General features: G+C 42.3%; 1 long non-coding RNA gene across 1 annotated transcript; it reads right to left on the bottom strand.

Moving 5' to 3' along the window:
• Window positions 1-1,332: 1,332 nt before the first annotated feature.
• Window positions 1,333-22,210, bottom strand: LOC123579673. Its single transcript, XR_006702888.1, has 2 exons — window positions 22,047-22,210; window positions 1,333-1,653 (listed from the first exon to the last, which is right to left on the bottom strand). It is a non-coding gene; the product is annotated as an uncharacterized LOC123579673 (long non-coding RNA).
• Window positions 22,211-22,330: the final 120 nt, after the last annotated feature.

Here is a 22,330-nt window from a genome sequence, read left to right as displayed (position 1 = left end):
TATAGTCATCGATTGATCCTTGTGTCTATAATCATGGAAAATTGAGAGTTGACCAGACACATTATTGGCTTGAAATTGGGGTTGTGAGAAAAAACTGTGTCTTATAATCACAACAGAGTGTGCAAAATTCTATCCCTTACCTCAAATAAAGGCCACTAAGCCACAGACAACCTCCCTGCTCATCTTAGGGAGCCCCTAACTCACTCTGGATCCCACTACAAGGCTTTGGGGTCTACCTGCCACTCAGAGTAATCACCTCCACACCCCTACACCTCAATGTCTTTCTCTATGAGTCATCTGCAATTCAAGTTGAGGCCAAACTTTGAGATTGAAAAAAAATTTAAAAAGCAAATCCAAACTTACTATTTGACTGGAAGTGAAAAGATAAGAGGTGATATTAGTTTAGGAGCACCCCATATCATGGAAGACAAAAGACATTCAGGTCTGTCCACTCACGCTCAGTTTCTCTGTTTAGCACCTTGCAAAGTCCTCAGTGACACTGTATAATCTCCCTTTCTCTCTCTTCTTTTTTTTTTTTTTTTTTTTAAGAGAGAGTGAAAGCATGAGTGGGGGAGGAGCAGAGAGAATGGAGATCAGAGGATCCAGAGCAAGCTCTGTGCTGACAGCAGTGAGTCTGATGTGGAGCTCAAATTGACGAACCACGAGATCATGACCTGAGCAGAAGTCAGACACTCAACTGACTGAGCCACCCAAGTGCCCCTACATAGTCTCTCTTCTGGTCTCACCTCCAACACCAGGATGCATGACCTCTCTTGGAATGCATTGGGGCTCTTCAGAGGCACAAATTCTAGAACATTTCTTCTTGTAACGGTAACCTGCTTTATTCTAGTCCCAAGTCTGAGTCTCTTCAGTCAAGCAAATTGTTCTCATTTAACATATATAACAGCTAGCATCAAGGTTAGTATCAAACATTCAGATATCATTCTATGTGAATCAGTTCAAATGTGCACCTGAAACATTTTATTCTTCTTTTTTTTTGTTGATGAATTTTATACTTTAGTTTGGTTTTGTTTTAAGTAAACTCTGTGCCCAACGTGGGGCTCTGACTCACTACCCCAAGATCAGGAGGCACACACTACCAACCTGAGCCAGCCAGTCTCCCCAAAACATTTTATTCTGATCACACAAAGTGAATATAGAGCAGAGAAACCTTATCAATGATTAAAACCTAGCATTTTACTCATTTATGTTAATTCACAAATTCCAATTTTAATGGCGTTCTCTCAGAAAATTAAATAGAAAACATTTAAGTAACTTCCAATTGTCAATCATTTTAAAGCAAGAAGCATCCGTACAGGTAGTAGAAAGCCATCATTGGTCAGAGATTTTACTTGGGGTGGCTCATGTAGGCGCAGGGGGTGAAAATGTACAGGTATCATTCAATAGATTGGAAACCCCTTTCGGTCCAGATGTTTATCTGACCCGGTATTTTTGTGACCAAAAGAGAGCACACATGATTTGCTACCATGCTTAATAAGTGGACAGGATATCTGAAATGGGGATTGCTCTGAAAACATCCAGGAGTCTTGCCTTGGGTGCACGTGGAGTGTAACTGCCAAACACCTTTCCTGTCCCATGGAGTGGCTGAGAGTGTGAAGTCACCTCTGCATTAATTCCATGATCACATTGCTACTGAAAAAGTGTAGCAAGGAAATGAAAGGATTATTTAGGTAATTCCCAAAGGAATGTTCTGATGGTCTCAGAAGTTAGTTAGGTTTGCCTCATTGTTAGATTTGCCCAGAAACAAAACAAAAGGAGGAGGTGATAGAAATGATTAAGCACAACCCATCTTTGGGAGCCCAAATCTCAAAATTCAAAAGATTATGTTGCTCTCAATTTTCTATCGAAATATCTTTCACAGTTTACATTTTATTTTAACACAAACTGATACCTTGCTGAGAATATCAAAATCCTACATAAAGTCATAATTCCTTTGTGGTAACATGGAGAAAAAAAAATTTCTTGGATGACACTTGACATATATAATTAGGAAGAAGACAGACCCTCTAAAAGCTAAATGCAATGTTTATCTTGAAATGTCCTAAGGTTAAGACCTTGCTAGCAAGTTTTTATTGCTGAGCTGCAACCCTATGTGAAAAATGGAGTTTATAATAGAGATGCTGGTGCACCACCTTAATTATCACATTGCCACCAGCCACCAGCATAATGAAGGAATTTTCTTATTTTTGCACAAGGAATACTAATTGAAACGGAGCAAGGATTCTCATGGCCGCACTGCAGTAAAATGGCGCCATCTAACGGAGAGGAGAGCACAGCCACATGGGTGGCATTTCAGCAGGACAGTCTCCTCCAGTCCCTGGACAGCTGGTTTCTGCCCTTGGACTTCTAAACTCAAAAAACAAAACTGAATCCTACTGTGTTCCACAGATAGATGGCCACTCTGTGGAGTCAGGGATTGGGCAGATGCTACCAGTTTTCTCTGAAATCCCCTCCACAGTGACCTTCTCAGACCACTACAGACTACAGACAAGTGACATGGATTGGGCAGGCTGGAAGCACAGGGAGAAGGGAGGTAGGAAAGGAGGGAGGAGGGAAAGATGAGGGAAGGGGAGAAGAGGGCAGTGGGGGGGGGAGAGGGTGGGGAGGAAGAGGGAGGGGAGGAGAGGTATGGAAAGATCATTTTGCGCCAGATGTTTTGCTCTTAGATATGCAATATAACATTTAGCACTCAATCTTCACATGGAGTTTCATCTGTACATATAAGGAGTGTGAAACAGAAGCCAAATTAACCACCCCAAATTGGTACTGACGGCAAGCAGCAGAGAAGTCTACCTGCTTCTAGGACCGTGGTATTTCTAGAAGCGCTAGGTCATGAGTGGAATAACCTGGTGGCTGTTCTCAGAAAGGGAGGGTTCACTGCTCCTGTGTGATGGTTCTCATGAAAAATCAGGATCAACTGGAAGGCTTAGTAGTGTCCTCCTTCTTCCCCATTAGACCTACCCGTTAAACAGACTTGTAGAAATAAAACACCCCCCTCCCCACATCCTCATGTGCATTCCCCTGCATACACAGAGTTCTGGCCTAAATTCTCACTTCACCCCCTTCCCTGCCTCAAGGATGTGATTTCCCAGTTCATCAAAAATTCATCCAGGGATGAATTCATCCAAGCAGGACCGAGAAACCCATTGGGTTTTTAACTTTAACTTAGGCAGTCTCAGTAGAGTGAGCCCCTTTTCATAAGCCAGAGAAAACTTGGCCCTTGCTGTTCTGTTTCATGGAAATATATGGGAAACAAATGCCACTTGGTGACCAAGGGGTATTAATAGATCTGAAAATACCCTTGCTTGAACTGTCACCTACACCCTGGAGATCTGCTTAACAGCACTGAATGGATGTGGGGTTTGAGGCTAAAGATAGCATCCCCAAAGAGGCTGAGAATCCCAAATGTGGCAAACCACACAGCACATTCCTTGAATGGAGGGCATTTTTAGCCAACCGGAACAGGGACCACTGAATAATTTTAGTCATTTTAACAACCAAACTGATGCACCACAGAAGCTCAGGTTGAGGGATGCTCTGGTACTTTGCTAAGGCAATGGGCAGTGCTGACTTGCTCATTCCCCAGCTGGCTCAGTTGTATTGTCTAGACACAGCCAGCCTGGGGTTTTCACCACCATCCATTACAAGGGCAACAGGCACAAGTGACAGGGGCAGGACTGCTTGCCCTTCACAGAGGTCAGAGCAAGCGGACCCAGCTGGAATGTCTCCCATTGGTTTAGTAGAAGGAAAAAAAAAAAGGTATCGCTTTGGCTTCTTACACGGCCAAGATGGAAGCAATTGCGGTCAAAAGCGAAGTGGTTTCTTTTGAAAACGTGTATTGACATGTTATAGACTTTTAGCAAGGCTTGAGCTTTTCCCTCAAATAGAAGAAAGCTCGTTGGAATCTTTATTTTATTATTTTTTCAATATATGAAATGTATTGTCAAATTGGTTTCCATACAACACCCAGTGCTCATCCCAAAAGGTGCCCTCCTCAATACCCATCACCCACCCTCCCCTCCCTCCCTCCCCCCATCAACCCTCAGTTTGTTCTCAGTTTTTAACAGTCTCCTGTGCTTTGGCTCTCTCCCACTCTTTAAATGATAGGCAACCAGAGTCAGATTTCTGTTTCTTCCACTGTTTTGTTTGTTGTTTGTTTGTTTGTTTGTTTTGTTTTGTTTTTCCTGAGGGGAGGTTTTGGCTTTAAAGGTTTGCCTCTGTCCTTGTTATTCAAGTGTGACCCACCACCTTTATATTCTACAAAGTGCGTCAGACAGGAGGAAGGGAATACTTACCGAGTTAAGGATGTGTTTTGTACTGCAGAGAAAGCCTGCTGCTCCTGGGATTTGAGGGCCCATGGGAGGTAAGGAGCCCCTGCCCGGTCTCCTTGGAGGAGGTTAATAGTATTTAGGTCAGAGCTTCTTGGGGTACCTGCAGGTGTTCTTTGAAAAAAGACTTGAGTAGAAAGTGAATTTGGAGATGCTGGTTCAAATGAAGCTAAGAAAGTTATTTTACTCTAAGGCTTTTTAATCTGTGAAGGTGCCTGTGATGTTCCAGATGGGTCTGTAAGTAAAGGCTGCCTTCATAACACTCAGCACTGTGGCCTGTGGGTGCTAAGAAGCCAGGATGATATGGCAAAGGGCTGATGTGGACGCTAAGGGAGGGACAGCTGCTAATGGGATTATGTTTGCCCAAAACATTGAGCTACAACCTGCTTTTTTTGTGGAAATATTAACATATCAGAAAGCACAGGACACACCAGCACAAGGAGAATAATGAAAGCCATCCTTTCTCTCCACAGGTGCAATATAGCCAAGGGAGACCAGCTAGTCTCCATGCCCTGGGGGAGAAAGAAGGAAACAAATGTTCTGAGCTCTTTTTAAGCATCTCACTAGCTCTGTTACAAGTATTATAAGGTTTCAACATTAGGGATATTAAGTTGTAAATCTGTCCGACACTTGGCTTTATGGAGAGGAGAGTGACCCAGGAATGTCAGGTGAGTTGGGCATTCCAGAGACCAGGGTTCCCCTGGAACATGGCACGTGAAGGAGTCATTAAGATGGGCTCATGAATCATATGTGCTCCTAGCATCAGCCATAGCCTGGTGAGATATGTCTTGAGCTAATCTGCACTACTCTGTTTCAAACACACAAAAATGCTGCGGTGATTGATAAAACACAATTAATGTAAACATTTTGCTGACTTCACAGGAACTGTCTCTTTAGGTATTTTCTCAATAGATAAGACTAGTATTATTAAATTTTTGAATAAGCACTAAAATCACATGGTTCAGAAACCAGAAAAATGCCAAAAGAGATAGAATAAAAATATCTCTGTCCCATCCTTGTCCACCCCTATCAAGACTTCACAATTCTAACTGGGTAAGTCATATTCTTAGTTTCTTATGTAAATTTTCAAGTTTTTGCGGCACACACAAAAGCACATCAAAATGTAGAGTTTTAGTTCCTTCTTTCTGACAAAATGGCTTGCATATTTTACATGCTACCCTCATTTTTTTTAAGTTTATTTATTTATTTTTGAGAGAGAGAGAGAGTGAAGGGGAGGGGCACAAATAGGAAAACAGAATCCTAAGCAGGCTCCATGCCTTCAGTGCAGAGCCCAATGCGGGGCTTGAACTCATGAACAGTGAGATCATGACCTGAGCTGAAACCAAGAGTCAGACACTTAACCAACTGAGCCACCCAGGCCCCCTACCCTCATTTTTTTTTTAAGTCTGGTACAAGTGCACTGACATATTTCCTGTCTGTTGAAAGAGACTTGTTCACATAAGACCCTAAAGCCAAAAGCTTTTTGAATCTTGCACTATTAACAGAGTACTTGATCTTATGCATCACATCCCACTTGTTTCTTTCCCTTTGCATGGATGCCCATAGAACACTTTTCATGATGCCTGGGATCAAAGCTCCATCATTTCTTTGTGACAGTCTGTCCCATCTGCCTCCAAAGGTAGACTACCTCCTTTCATCTCCTGTAGAATGACAAGAAATCTTATCCTGAACCTATAGAGTAGCCCACCTCCTAATTTTCAATTCTACTAGGGCAGAGGGTCACCAATGTGGTCATGATTAATTCTCTAAACGAATCAAGGTGAGCTGGACTGAAACATTACCTGGAGAATACATGATGCAGAATCTAAGTCACCATGCCTGATACTCTGGACATTATTCTCTGACTTATTTAAAAGGAACAAGGAATGGGATGCCTGGATGGTTCAATCTGTTATGCGGCCTACTCTTGATTTCAACTCGGGTCATGATCTCATGGTTCATGTGATCAAGCACCATGTCAGGCTCTGCACTGATGGTGCAAAGCCTGCTTGGGATTCTCTCTCTCTCTGGTCTCTGACCCCTCCCCCTGCTCTGTCTCAAAATAAATAAATCTTTTTAAAAAAGGAACAAGGAGTCATTCCACCTGTATGTCATTTAGGTGGGCTTTGGTTGAGGGATAATTCAAGCCGCATTCATTCAAATCCTGTTGATCATCAAAATTCCAGGGGCTGAAGAGATTTTGAAAAGTACAGATAATTGTGTTCTATCCAGACACAGGTGATTCTGACCCTTGGAATCCCTTGGGGTGGTGACAAGCCATGATTATTTCTAAGCAACCCAGCTGATTCCAATGATACGGTTAGAAGGAATATATATGCCCCAGTGGGTCTCACAGCCTTCACAGATGCCATGATAAATAGAAAAGACATGGCAAGTAAGCCTATCTCCAAAAACGTGTCCAGTTTGGTTGAACTTCCTTTTAGCACAACATTGAAGAAAACAGACTACATTTCTAATTTCATTTGGTTTGTAAATGTGAATCTGTCTTTTCAAAGAATAAATAATAGAGGGTCAGAGGGTTTCTCAACCAAAAGAAAAACACCCCAAATATTTTATTTATTTATTTATTTTATTTTATTTTATTTCATTTTATTTTATATTATTTTATGCCTTAGGACTGATAAATATGACAAAGGAAGTGAATGACTTGAGCTGGAGCTAATAGGGTGAATTAGAAAATTCTGATGTGGGAGAAGTGAACTGTATGTAATCAATCGTATAGCTCTGTTGGGTATCAACAAGGTGCCCCTCTCTCTAAGTTTCCTCCCCACATCATTTGATAACCTTACAACCTAATATAATACAGAGCTGGCAGAAACAGAAATCCACAGAGGTCAGGGTCAGCAGAAAATTTCCATGGACAAGTGTGGGAGAAGCCAAGGTCTTTATCAGAAGGCACACGAGACTGAAAAGAGTCAGACAGAGAAAGACAAACACTGTATGATCTCACTTGTATGTGAAAGTTAAGTGCACTGAACTCATAGAACTTACAGATGGGTGGTTGTATGAAGCCAGGGTAGGAGGTGAGGGAAGAGGGTGGAGGTAGTCAAAAGGTATGAACCTTTGGTTATAAGCTAAAGGAGTCCTGGGGATGTCAAGCACAGTGTAGTTACTATAGTTAATACTATCTTATATATTTGAAAGTTGCAAAGGGAATAGGTCTTGAAAGTTCTCATCGCAAGGAAAAAAATGTGTAACTATGTTGTGGTGATGGATATTAATTAGACTTATTGTGATGATCGTTTCCCAATATATACAAATATTGAATCATTATGTTGTACACCAGAAACTAATATAGTGTTATATGTCAATTATATCTCAATAAAACCGGGTAGGGGGAGGAATGGTGGGTGCAAAAAAAAAAGGGCACGAGAATATCTGAGTGTATGTCATGAGTGTGTCAAAATCTGTAGGAACCATGAACTACACCTGACCAAAAATACAGAAGCAGCGGGAAGTATAGTTAGGGCCATTCTCATCCAGGGCTATTGTTAGTGGATTTAGTGATTAATTGCAAAAATGGTTCCAATTCTCCCCAACTCCCTGTATTCACATACTCTGCAATGAGATTTTGCAGCTCATCCTATCAGGATATGAAATCTATTTCCCTTCCCCTTGAATCAAGGCTGACCTATACAATGTCCCCTGTGACTCACTGTGGCCTAGGAAGTGTGGCAGAAATGTATGAGGGTCAGAACTGAGCCTAGACCTTAAGACACCGCATGCTGTGATTTCCTCTTTTGGGACCTGGGCTACTGCCATGGACACACACCTGGGCTGGCCTGCTGGAGGATGACTTACCACATGGACCAGAACCATGTCAGTCCGGTGGTCCCCATGGAAAATATCTAAGACTTAAAGAGACTCCAGGGGCGCCTGGGTGGCGCAGTCGGTTAAGCGTCCGACTTCAGCCAGGTCACGATCTCGCGGTCCGTGAGTTCGAGCCCCGCGTCGGGCTCTGGGCTGATGGCTCAGAGCCTGGAGCCTGTTTCTGATTCTGTGTCTCCCTCTCTCTCTGCCCCTCCCCCGTTCATGCTCTGTCTCTCTCTGTCCCCAAAAAAATAAATAAACGTTGAAAAAAAATTAAAAAAAAAAAAGAGACTCCAGAGAAACAGCTAGCAAAACAAGAGGAAACCCATAGTATATATTGCCAAAGAATGCTGGGGTGGGGACATTTCAAGAAGATTGTGGCTGACTGTGTTGGATGCCATTGAAGGCTCAAAAATGATGGAGACAGAGATACATCCATTGGACTTAGTGTCATAGAGATTGTTGGTGACCTTGACATGACTTGTCTAATTCTTAGTGCTGTGATGAGGACAGAGGCCAGGTTGGAGCCATTCCAAGAGGAGAGTGAGGAGATTAAGACCATGAACGTAGTCTCTGATGAAACAAAGTAAGATGTGATGATATTGTGTTGAGAATCATTCCCAGAGAGGGAGACAATTTTGATATAGGAAAGAGTTGCATGACCCAGCAGCAGAACCCTTGAAAGACAAGGATATTGTTGCTTAGCAGACAGACAGCCATACTTAGACTTGTTTACTGGCTAACCCTCAACATGCTTTGAAGCCCGTGCACAATATGTGAAAGTTTATTGTGTTTCTTTGTTCCTCTTAACTCTTTACTCCTGTATAATGCTCATCTAATTATGTGGAAACTAACTTTATGGTAACTAACCTGGCAGACGCCATCTTAACCATGTGACCAAATAACCATATCATCAATAATTGGACCAACTAACATAGGTGCCTCTTGATATGATAATCTAAGGACAGAACATCACTGCTACCATTTTCCTGGCAAAAATGTATCTGTTAAATCTAATTATGAAAAAGTATCAACCCCCAAAATAACTAGGCTGTTTTCTTCAAAAGTGTCAAGGTCATTAAAAACAATTAAAGACTAGATAAATATTCCAGATTAAAGGAGACTAAAGAACCATGGCAAATAAATGCAACATGTGGGTTGTATCTTGGACTAGATTTTTGTTTCTCTTTAATATAAAAGACAATTTGGGGATAATTTGCAATAGACAGGTAAGGTCTCTAAAGCAGATGATTGTGTCAATTTTAATTTTCTGATTTTAACAATTATATTGTAGTTTTGTAAGATAACATCTTTCATCACAGAAAAAGATCCTCAAGTATTTAGGGATGATGACAAATTATGTCCGTCTTACTCTTATTCGGGGAAAAATATACATTTGGCAGAATTTTAAGATAATCCCTAGGATTCTCAAATTCTGTTGTACATTGTACATGCCTATATAATTGCCTCTCCTTAAGTCTGGGCAGAGCCTGTGAGTATGATGGAATACCACTCTCATGATTAGACAGACTATGAGTTAACTCTGAGTTAATCAAAAGGGAAATTCCCCTGGGTGGGCCTGACCTAATCAGGTGAAACCTTTAACTAAAGGTGAACCTTCAGAGAAATACTCTTCTATTGGAGGTCAAATTGACATTCTGTGGGAAGCTCACATGGCAGAAAATGACAGGAGGCCTCTAGGAGCTAAGCACGATCCCCATCTGATATGTAGCAAGAAAATAGGTCCCTCAGTCCCACAATGGAGTGAATTGCATTCTGCCAACAACCAGCAAGCTTGGAAGAGAACTCTGAAAACGAGAGCAAGACCCTAAGCAGAGAACCCAGTAGTAGATTTGTATACGGACCCTTGACCCCTGAAAATTGTGAGACAATAAATGTGCACTGGTTTAAGTTGCTAAATTTATGATAGGTAGTTACATAGCAATAGAAAACTAATAATGATATCCAAATATGTCAAAATATTGACAAGTAGAGAGAAAAATTTATAGTTCTCTGTACATTTTTTTACAACTTTTCTGTAAATCTGAAATTATTCCAAAATAAAACTTTACCCGATGCATAACCCATAGAAGGCTTAATCTGTGTTGGGTACTGTTAATTTAAAAATATATTGATACATTCAGCGGTGCCTGGGTGGTTCAGTCAGCTGAGAGTCCGACTCGATTTCTGCTCAGGTTGTGATCTCATGGTCAAGGGATAGAGCCCCGCATACAGCTTCATGCTGAGTGTGGAGCCTGCTTGGGATTCTGTCTCTCCCTCTCCCCTGCTCGCATGTGTGCACTTACTCTTTCTCCCTCTCAAAAAATAAAATGGAAAAATATATATACTGATATGTTCAAATCTCACTAAATAAAACAAGCAACCCCTTCCTCTAAGACTTGGGTATGATTACAATTCTTATTTTTCAGAGAAGGAAACTGAGGTTCAGAGGGTTCAGGTGACATGCCTGAGGTTGCACAGTGAGTAAATGGCAGAAGTGGAATGTGTATCAAGTTTCAAAGTTTATATTTCTAAGCTCTGTGCTGTAGTGACTCAGTGACATTGAAGTTATAAAATATCGATCGAGATGTGCTTGAGCATCATCCTGCAATGCTCTGAAGTCCAAGGGGAATCATTTCTGCTTTACCTTCTGTCTTTATTTATCATACAAGCATTTGTTGTCATGGTATGACAATGCCATCAGAAAGACCCACAACATTGGAATTCAAACAATAGTATATTTGGCTCATATTGACCATATTAAATATTAGCAAATGTATTCATATATTATAAATTCTCTCATCCCCCACCCCCAGATACTTACAACTTTTTGTAATAAATATATCAAGCTAGCAAAGTGGAAGCAGATGAGAAATCTGACTAGAAAGGAGACCAAATTGGACCCAGGAATGAAAGAAGAACATAAAACATGAAAGCATGAACGTCAATCCAGAATGTACTTCCAACCTTTCAGCACACCAATTTTGTACATTTCCCATATTCCAAGACTTGGAATAAGATGAAGTCACCCAAACTCCATTGTGAAATCCAGCCTCCTCAAAATCCATCTGACCTCAGAGAGGCAAACAGTGAGTAATTCAAAAGATTTTTGAATGAAAGTGTCAGTTTAAGATCCTCAGCATAAAACATACCTACAAAGCCTATTTGCAAAGTAAATTTACTCTGGATTCTTGATACCTATGAAAGTTTTTTCTATTGTATTTATTTAAAATTACAACAGTTTACATTAGAAACAAGCTCAAACAATTAAGGTAAAAGATAAATAACTGCATACAGTTTAATTTTACAAAATGCAAACATACATCTTTCATTGTTCCATTATCTGAGTATTAAGCGCCACATAATTGCACAAGGCATTTTCAAATGTCTTAAAGGCTCTAAAATTACAGAGTTGACTTTGGTGAAATAGTCTTTATTTTCCTCCATTATTATACAAATAATTGACCACACAGATTAAATTTAAATCAGAATTGGATATGTCCCCTACAGAGTTCATTTCTCCTCTACTGCTAAAGGTTGATAGCTAATGATGGCTCATGGAGCTTACTGGGGCCCTTGTGGGACACACAGTAGGGGTCCAAATGCCTGTAATTTTGGATGTTTTAGCTGGGAGGAATCTTATGTTTCCCTGGGACCATGGTGACATCAGAGCAAGGTTTACCTGAGACAATCCAGCTTCTAGCTAACCCAGGGTAATTCTAAGAGTGTCCTTTTCACTTTGAGAAATGTCTCAGCTTGGGAGACGACATAGATAAGGAATGGAGGCCCAGGGGTGGAGACCTTGAGCCAGAGACTGGCTGTCTGCCCCTGGGAATTCTGAAACCCCACTCACTCCCTGTTGCCTCCAGACCTGTACTTCAGGAGCAGGATGTGAAAGGAAGAGTCCTTTTCATCCTTATCTGAGAATGGAAAATTATTCATCACCATAATTACTCACCAAACTCAAGAGGAGAACAGAGGAGAATGTTTTTATATTATTTCTTCTTAAACAAAAATACACCATGGTGGTTTTGTCGATACATTGGAAAACGAAAATGGAGAAAAAGAAAAACAATTTGAAGCAAATTCCTTCCCTTAGAAATAGTTAACAGTTACAAGCTGTAAGTCACAGAGGAGTCACACAGGAAGTGATTCTAATTCTCGGTGGTCAGAGAATATTTTCCACAGTGCATTCAACTTTTAGAAACCTGATCCGGTGACTCACAATTAGTTCTGAAACACTATCCGTGCTGGCACATTTTTTTCTCACCATAAATTTGAGATATTAACCTGTTATAATTACAGGGGAAGAAGGGGAGAGGGGGAGGGGACCCAAGGAGGAACAGAGCTCCCTTGTTAATATGCTAAAGGCCAGAGGATGGACTTGGGTCTCTTTTTTGTCAATGTCAGAGCTCCTGGCACACCAGGAGGGCAAAGGGTCTGAGGCAGATCACACAGGGAGCAGCCAGGAGCCTTCAGAGTAGACAGCCCTGCTCAGCCTGTTAAGCTTAATCTGGGTTGGGAGAAAAGTATTCGATTTCACCATTGTTCATTGCATGATGCCAGGGATGCAATGGGCACTCAGTCCCTTTTGACCAAATGAGTTGCTAAGGCTGGGTTTTCATAATTTGCTGTAGTTGTTGGGCTTGTTCTAGTCCAGGTGAAACCATAGACTAAAGTGTTTCAAGGTGTTTTTAAAAATGATTCTTTGCCTTTTCCAAATGTGTAAGAATGTCTAATTTTTCTGTCAGATGCTGGGGATACTAGAGTGAACAGGAAAGTGCTGCTACTTCTGAGGCTCCCAGAGTCATGTAAATAACCAAATACTGGGGACGCCTGGGTGGCTCAGTTGGTTAAGTGTCTAACTCTTGATTTCAACTTCAGGTCATGATCTCACAGTTTGTGAGATAGAACTCATGTGGGGCTCTGTGCTGACAGTGTGGAGCTTGTTTGGGATTCTCTCTTTTCATCTCTCTCTGCCCCTCTCCTGCTCCTGCTCTAAATAAATAAATAAGTAGACAAGGAAACTTAAAAAAAAAAATAAACAAATACTGAGAGCAGCATGGTAGACTTGGCCAGGTTCATGAAACAGACTTGGGTTGAAATCCTGACTTCTGGGATTGAACTTGAGTTGAAATGTTAGGTTTTGTGACCTTGGCCAAGATATTTATTATTATTATTGACGATATCCCCTCAACAGGGCTAATGATAATGTTAAGCCATAGGTTGTTTGAGGATTGAGTTATTTTTTTTTTAATTTTTTAACGTTTTATTTATTTTTGAGACAGAGAGAGACAGAGCATGAACGGGGGAGGGGCAGAGAGAGAGGGAGACACAGAATCAGAAACAGGCTCCAGGCTCTGAGCCATCAGCCCAGAGCCTGACCCGGGGCTCGAACTCACGGACCGCGAGATCGTGACCTGAGCTGAAGTCGGACGCTTAACCGACTGAGCCACCCAGGCGCCCCGAAGATTGAGTTATTAATATAAGGGGTCTGGAGGGCTACCTGGCACATAGCAACACTTGAATGAATGGTGACTTCTATTTAATAACTGCTGGGCAGGCTCAGACACATGAAACTGGCTGACTGTCCATGTAGCTCAAAAAAATAGTAAAAAATTACTATACCATGGGTATAATAATATAATGATTCGCAATGGTCTTCACATTGCAAGTATTTTTAAATGTTTTTTAATTTATTTTTGAGAGACTGAGATAGAGAAAGAGAAAGAGAGTGAGCCAGCGAGAGAGAGACCAAGCAGGGGAGGGGCAGAGAGAGAGAGGGAGACACAGAATCCAAAGCAGGCTCCAGGTTCTGAGCTGTCAGCACAGAGCCAGACTCAGGGCTCAAACCGTGAGATCATGACCTGTGCCAAAGTTGGACGCTTAACTGACAGAGCCACCCAGGCTCCTCACATTTCAAGTATTTTTTATTGTTCACATGAGCTTATGAGTTATGGGTCCCCATCCTGGTCCCCATTTCAAAGACTAAGGTGGGCCATCCACTCAAGTAGTCAGAATCCATGGATGGTGACGGGACAGAAGCCCCAGGTGTGGACACAAAGCTCCTGGGATGGCATCTGTAGTGAAATGTCAGTCCTGGCACCTGGCTAGAACCCCTTCGGTCCCTTTTACCAGCACTGGATCATCTTGAAAGTAGTGAGAGATGTGGCGCCTGGGTGGCTTAGTTGGTTAAGTGTCTGACTTTGGCTCAGGTCATGATCTCAGGGTCCGTGGGTTTGGGGGCCCATGTCAGGCTGTGTGCTGACATCTCAGAGCCTGGAGCCTGCTTCAGGTTCTGTGTCTCCCTCTCTCTCTCTGCCCCTCCTACTGCTCCCGCTCTCTCTCTCTCTCTCTCTCTCTCTCTCTCTCTCTCTCTCTCAAAAATAAATAAACATTAATAAAAGGAAAGAAAGAAAGTAGGGAGAGATGACCACTCACCTACTTGCCAAAAAAGCCCTCTGAAGTGTCATTTATAATCTGGAGTCCCTGAGGGATCAGGCTGAGGTTGGGGACTCACCTGAGAGCACACTCTCGCTTGGCTCTCTTCCCTTCCTGTCCTGCTCCCCACTCCTTTCCCAGTTCTTGTGGGAGCATGTCCTTGACAAGCTACTCCCACCAGGACCCCAGGCATAGGATCTGCCACTCAGAGAGCCTGAATCAAGACTGCACCTGGCTGGTGCTTATGGAACACATCCCAACCCAATTCATGGTGCTGTTGTCCATCAGTAATTTTAAGCTGCCAGATGCCCGAGAAGTGGGACTGAGTTGAAAGACCAGCATTTTCAAGACCAGCCCTCTTGGAGCTCTCCTCCTCAAGCCACAAGTACTTGTTGTCTGTGGTGCCAAATGCCCTGAGGACTTCGAATACCTTATTTGCTCTTGTAGACACAGTCCTGCTCAAAGCCAGAGCCAGGAGCCAGAGCTCCTGGACAATGAATATATACCAAACACAAGCACAAATGCTACAAGTACCTCACTGTTACTAGCTTGAATAAACATGAGGAGTGGGCACCAAGATCTCCACTTTGTGGATGAAGAACAGAGAGTTTGAGTTACTTGCCCAAGGCCACACAGCCAGCCAGGATCAGAGCTTGGATGTAAGGTCGGCCCTGCTCAGAAACATATTACTTTAGTCTCAGTTGTATTCTCCCTGGGAGTTCCTTCACCTACGTACTGTTAAACATACAGATTCATGGGCCCCATTCCAGATGCACTCATCTGATCTCCAACAAGGGAGTCTGGAAATGCCAAGAGATTTTTCTGCCCACCAACATTTGAGAATCAGGGGGCTGGGGGAAATTAGGGAATGTAGGATGACATCCTAACTGCTGCTTTGTTGAGATAAAACTATGTGAATTTAATTTTTTAAAAAAAATTAAGTTTATTTATTTATTTTGAGAGAGACAGAGCATGAGCAGGGAACGGGCAGAGAGAGAGAAAGAGAGAGAGAAAATCCCAAACAGACTCTGTGCTGTCAGCTCAGAGCCCAACGTGGGGCTCGAACTCATGAAACTGTGAGATCACAACCTGAGCTAAAATCAAAAGTCAGATGCTTAACCAACTGAGCCACCCAGGCATCCCCAAACTATGTGAATTTTAAATATAAAATGCACACACCACATTGACTCTATGACCAAGACTGATGCCTGGTGTCCTGGTGTTCATTGTACAAAAGGGGATGTGTGCATGCTGACATGTTGTTGGATTTGGGGTGGGGGTGGGAATGATCCACTTCCGAAAGAAGCTACAGCAGTTCACTGCCTCCTGATGATCTCCTGTGTCTTTGGTCGTGGACTTCTACAGAGGCCCTGTTACCTACTATCAGCAGAGCCACCTCCACACAAAGTAAATTCAGGCTTTAGGACTTGCCAGCTCTGTAATGACTATCTATCTCAATTGATTTAGTGCAGTCTTAGACATGCCCACAGACATCTCCATCCCGTCTTGCTCACCAGACTTTGCTCTCACCAGCCTGATGTCAGTGTGCCCTAAGAGTGTAGCAGACAGGTGGGCTTTAGAGACTCTGAAGTTGGGGTTACTTTTAGTGCTTTTGCTACTTATTCCCTTTTGTCCATAAAAGTGTTATTTTTCAGGGGCGCTTGGGTGGTTCAGTCGGTTGAATGTCTGGTTTCAGCTTAGGCCATAATCTCACGGTTCTTGGGTTCAGGCCCTGTGTCGGGCTCTGCGCAGGCAGCTCAGAGCCTGGAGCCTGCTTTGGATTCTGTGTCTCCTTCTCTCTTTGCCTCCCCCCCACCACTCATGCTCTGTGTGTGTCTCTCTCTCAAAAATAAATAAAAACATTAAAAAAATTTAAAGTGTTGTTTCTTCAGTTCATGATTTTGCCCTTCTTCCTTCTCTCTATTGTCCTTTTATAAATCACTGACTTCTGTACAGAGATAATTATTTCCCATGGATAGGGCTGTGTATTGACTCACTGCCATGTAGCAAGAAGGATGATCTACAGCTAACTTCCCAGGAGATCACCCAAAAAACCTGTTGACCAAGCAAACTTCAGAGTTCTAGACCATGTCCGTCAAGAAAGCAGCCTTGAGAGTTTTGGCCATGTCTCAGAATGGCAAAGTCATGGGAGGGTATCTGTGGGGTTTTAGAGCCTGGGTGGGCAGTTTATGATACAACAACTTTGCATTAGTGAGCACAGCAAAGTGAGGGACTTTAAAGTGAGTCTTGATGAACAATCATTAGTCTTTTTTTTTAAGTTTCTATTTATTTTGAGAGAGAGTGTGTGTGTGCGTGCAAGTGTGTGCAAGTGGAGTCGGAGGACAGAGATAGGGAGAGATAGATAATCCCAAGAGGTTCTGCACTGTCAGCACAGAGCCCCATGTGGGGCTTGAACTCACGAACTGTGAGATCATGACCTGAGCCAAAAATCAAGAGTCAGATGCTTAACCAACTGAGCCACCCAGGTGCCCCACAAGCATTAGTCTTAATTAATAATCTAGTTGGTTTAGGGTCTTATCTTCTAGGAGTAGAAAATGCAATAGAGGCCTGGGGAAAGTGCACCAGGTTTGGTACTGTTTAACAGATGTCAGGAAATCAATCCCTTTGGTTTCAGCTCTCAAGAAGAATAAATGATATGCACTGGGATAAAAACATAGACTTGACCTCTGAAACCTCAAGAGCATGTATTCAACAGCCACAAACTTTAAATTCTGATGCACCTAGCTTCACAGAACCCCAAATCCCTATTGGTATAAACTTCACCCTAACAGGATGTGGGAGCAGTAGAAGGTACAGGGCTAGGGACTCCTAAACTACACACACTCCCAGGGGAGCATGAGTGGGGTGCTGAGTTAGCCCTAATTTCCTGGAGACACCAAATGGAATGGGTGCTGAAATTAATAGTTGTCACTGAAAATAAAATTGGATTTTTCACATAGCTGCTCTTGCGTTTTATTTTTTTTTAATATGTACCTGTGTGTGTTTTGTGTGTGTGTGTGTGTGTGTGTGTGTGTGTGTGTGAGAGAGAGAGAGAGAGAGAGAGAGAGAGAGAGAGAGATATCTTAGGGCTGTCCAGGAAGAGGACCTGAGGTGAGGATTTTGAGAGCAGGTAAATGATCTGGAAGATGATCTCAGGAAGCACCGGCAGGGAATGAGATGAAGAAAGGAGAGGGTATAAACCAGGGACATCAAGATTAAGCCTCTGGGACAGGAATGCACCAATGGGAGTCCTTGTTCTCAGGAGGTTTGCACACACACGCAAATTAAAACAACAGGGAAAGTGCACTTCAAATAGAGTGACTTGAAACAAGTAGGATCTTTTGTGGCAAAAAGAAATGCAATCAAATAGTGCACCTGCCCTTTCTTCTCAGCTGGGCTTTGGAAACTTGTTTGTGAAGGTTCAGGTTTGGGTCACATTATTGACTTTTGAGGTTTTACTCAGATGTCAGATTCTAGGTAAGACTTTCTAGCTTCTTACATAGTTAGCACAAAGGGCGTGGGGTGGGGGAAGGCAACCAACTCTTTCTCTTTTTCTCATTCAACAAGAATTGTGTTCCACCAGATGGGCAGTGATACTTTCTCTTGCATCACCATTGAGCCATTTGCATGAAGAAACAGAAAACAACAGGAGCTTCTGCTCGCCTGGAGTCCCTGGTGAGGCAAGCACCCATCATTAGGAGAAGCCATGTGGTTGTCTCCCATTCACTCTCCATTGTTTCTCTCCCAGCTGGGCTTAAAAAAAAATGTGAGCAATTCTTTGTTGTCCAAAAAGCAGGTGTTAGAAAACGTGACAAATTTATATAGATTGTTGTCTTGTTGACAAGAAATCAATAATGGCAAAAGGAACACTGTTCACATTTAGATGAAGGTCCCGTTTCCCTCATCCTCTTCGGGGAAGGGAGCCTTCACCGCAGTCTGTCATTCTGAGCCTCCTCCACTCAGAAAATGTAATATCAGGGGCTATAAGTGGATTTTTTTAAGTGTATTTATTTTGAGAGAGAGACAGAGACAGCACGAGCGGGGAGGAGCAGAGACAGAGAGAATCCCAAGCAGGTGACCTGCTGTCAGCACAGAGCCTGAACCCAAAAACCATGAGATCACGACCTGAGCTGAAATCAAAAGTCAGACTCTCACCCTACTGAGCCACCCAGGTGCCCCATAAGTGAATTTTTAAAAAAATAAATTTTAGAGAGTCATGAATCCAGCCTTATGTCCATCTTTCAGTGTCTATCAGAGTGAGGACTTCGGGACACTCACGTTCTCCAATATCAAGGAAAGTTGTTGCCATGAGGGTCAGTAAACAAAATTAGAGGGGCAAGAATAAAAACAGTCAAATAAAAAGTTTGTGTTAAAAAGTAACTTCTGGTTAGACACCATTTAATCAGAAAAAGAAATTACCTGCAAATTCTTGTGCAAATGACAAACTTGCAGGTACTCAGGGTATCGGGCTCCCCACTTCTTTGTTTAGGGATGGCTGTGTTTTTCCTTCAAACTCCTGGCCCACATGCAGGTCAAAAGCAGGAATGGAGTCAACCTTTTCCTCTTTTCCTGAATTATTACTTACACTCACTTATTTTTAGCTCTTCATTCCAAAGCAGCATATTTTCATAAGAAATGACTGTGTTTTATTTTCTGCAGTCTCAAGATCTTGGAAGGCTGTCTGGAACACAGCACAAGCAGGGAAGGGGGCTCTCTCGTTGGCTGTATGCATTTGTAGAGGTGCAGGCTAAGGCACTGTACAAAGAGACCACAAGTACAGTGACTGATATGAGGTGGAAGCTTATTTCTGTTTAAATTAATGATCCAGAGTAAGATGTACTGTCCAGGTAAGCAGTTTTCCATCCTCAAGCCCAGCTATCATCTCCGGGAGCATAGGAGCTGCTTTAGTTTATAGCTCTTGGCCAGTGAGGAGGAAAAGACCTCCTTCTGGCCCTCCAGGAGAACAATGGCATCCTTTCTGCTTGTGTCCCATTGGACAGAATTTAGTTACACACAGCCACGGACCTTACAAGGGAGTTGGAGCCATGTTTGCACCTCTAAGAAAGATCCAATGTTGACAAACAACTAGCAGTTTTCTGCCACTTGGAGCCTCCCCTTTGCAGGTAGGTTTAACAACTGTAGAAAAGTCAGGCATATAAAAGAGGTTTCAATTCTTGGTCTCTTGGTAGTAACAACCTAGAACCATTTCATGATGAGGCTAGTTCTGGCTTAGTAACAAAGAGAGTTGCAATGCATGGGTGCCTGCATGGGTCTGGGGTTGGAAAGGGATACACCTAGTGCATGTTAGATATCCCCTGCATGGGGATTAGAGACTGGTGTATTAGAGCATCTTGCTTCACAGGGAATATGAGAAACATGGTCACTTTCTATATACTAATGTTCTCCTACTTTGATATTCCTAGGTTGCTTTCCTTGGTATAATCCATCAATTTTCAGAGTACAAAAGTTCTTGAAGAAAGAAGTCTACAGCTGTCAAAAAGATGCAGTGTTAATCTCAGGTGAAACACTTATTTGCAAGTCAGTGGAAATTCAAAGCACTTTCAGAAAATATAATTCATGAGTGACATGAAAAAAAAAATGAAAGCAAAGTGGCCAAACTTTCATCCACAACCATAGAATGTGGTATAATCTCAAAGATCTGCAGGTGTTTGGCTGTCATCCTAAATGGCCCCGTCTCCTTTTCCATAGCAGCTATTAGAGATTGTTTTGCAAGTGATAAGGAGCAACGGAAGGTTGTCTCAGCTTGGCTTTCTAGTGGCTCTTTCATAATACCTCTCTCTGCCAACGCACACATTGTTCCCTCATATTCTTTCTAGTCAAAGGGAGACCACAGCACAGGCTTCAGAAGCCTTTGTGTCTCTCCATTCTTAAATTTAGGAACAGCTGTATCCCTCACTGGCATTATGAAGGTGCTACAAGCTGTTACTGAGGCACATAAATAAAGAAAGCATTGTATAGAGAGAGCTGAAAATATCCAGGTGGTATTTTTTTATCCAGGTGAATTTCTTAACCCATCCCAATTCTGGCAGATATTAGCCAAAGCTTTGCACCAAGTGGAAGAGATGATATTAAGCAGATGTGGGCCCTCATCTCTCTGAGAGAAATGGCAAACATGTAAATCATCGGGAGGTTAACTGCACAAAGCATTTTGTTTATAAATGTGTTGCATCCCTAGATTTCTGTTGTTTACTCTTGAGCATTTTTAATTTTCAAAGAATTTATCCTCATTTTATAAAAGTGATTCATGCCCGTTAAAGAAGAATAAGATACCACATAAAAGTAGAACAAAGAAAAAAAGTCACTCATACTTTTACCCAAGTCATTTCAAACTCTTGTGTACATAAGTTTTTCATTCTATTAGAATAAAACATGTTAGATTAAATGTCTTGTTTCTCTTTCATTTAACATTCTAGCATAATTATGATCCGTATTATTCTAATTCCTTTGTAAGTATCTCTCCAAATTTTTTCCTGAATCTTTCTGGCCCATGTCATTCATCATCCTGCACCAATCCCCTTTTCCTGTTCTAGTTAGCATGTTCTCCACTCCATCCAGAACCATCCCAAGCCATTCTAGAATGCCTCCCTTCCACACCGCCTCCTTGATTCCTAGAGCAGGCTCAGTCCTACTCATGGAGATGGGAAAGGAGCTCCAGCACACTGGGGGGCTCTCACACAACAGATGTAGTTTTGCCACCAAGTGACCCGGGACAAGCCACTTAACACCCTTATTCATGTGCTGTAATAAATGTTTTTCCCTCTGATTTTCAATGCCAAACACTGTGAAGGAATAGAGTTTTGTTTTCCCATGATGTCTATGGCCTTGTATCAGTCAGCACCCTTTGGGTCACATGCTGCAGAAACCATTCTGGTTAACTTCATTGTAAAGGGGATCCTCCCAAACTGTATGGGAAGGGTGGAGACCAGGACAAGAGAAAGGACAGGAACAGTGGGAAGGAGCTTTCTGGGTATGATAGCATGGACACAGTGTGGGAAATAAATCAGCCATTGCTCCTTCTCATGTCCTGAAAGCAAACCATTCATCATTTAAGGTCCTAATAAAGAGTCTAATGGGTCAAAAGTAGGTGGTGACCAGTTGACTTCTCAGTGACAAAAGGAAGTGAGTGAGTGAGTGAGTGAAGAAGACTCTGGAGGCCCCCACCATTCTTTCTTACAGTCCCACAAATAAAAAGAGATATTTCCCAAATGCAATTTGAAGTGATATTAGGAAGGGACTGAATAGATGCTAGGCAGCAAAAAAATGACATGTTCACCTGAGCTTCTTCCTCATCCCTCCATCCATGATGCTATGCTTAGCTGGAGAAAATCCAAGTTTTCACAGCCTCTTTTCTGTTTTCTCTGTCTTCTAGTTTTTCCTGCCTTTCCAGTTTCTCCTTGCTCTCACCTGTCATTATGAGTCTCTGCCTGTAGCATGTTTATCATCAGTGCCACCCGCTACAGTTCAATTATGTTATGAGAATTTTCTGGATGTGATAGCTTATATTACTCACACTTTTTTTTTACCATCACTTTCCTACAGGGCCCTATTCCTTGTGACATGCAGGTCCCCATCTGTAGTGAGTGCATCACTCCCCTATGACTTTGGGCTCTGCATGTGATATGCTTGACCAATGAGATGTGAAGCAGTGACATCATAATGCATTCTGTGTTCAAGCAGAGGTTTTGAGA

The sequence above is a fragment of the Leopardus geoffroyi genome, chromosome A3 (assembly GCF_018350155.1).
Source record: "Leopardus geoffroyi isolate Oge1 chromosome A3, O.geoffroyi_Oge1_pat1.0, whole genome shotgun sequence".
Taxonomy (NCBI): Eukaryota; Metazoa; Chordata; class Mammalia; order Carnivora; family Felidae; genus Leopardus; species Leopardus geoffroyi.
The sequence above is the reverse complement of the archived record's forward strand: the minus strand, read 5'-3'. Positions and strand labels throughout refer to the sequence as shown.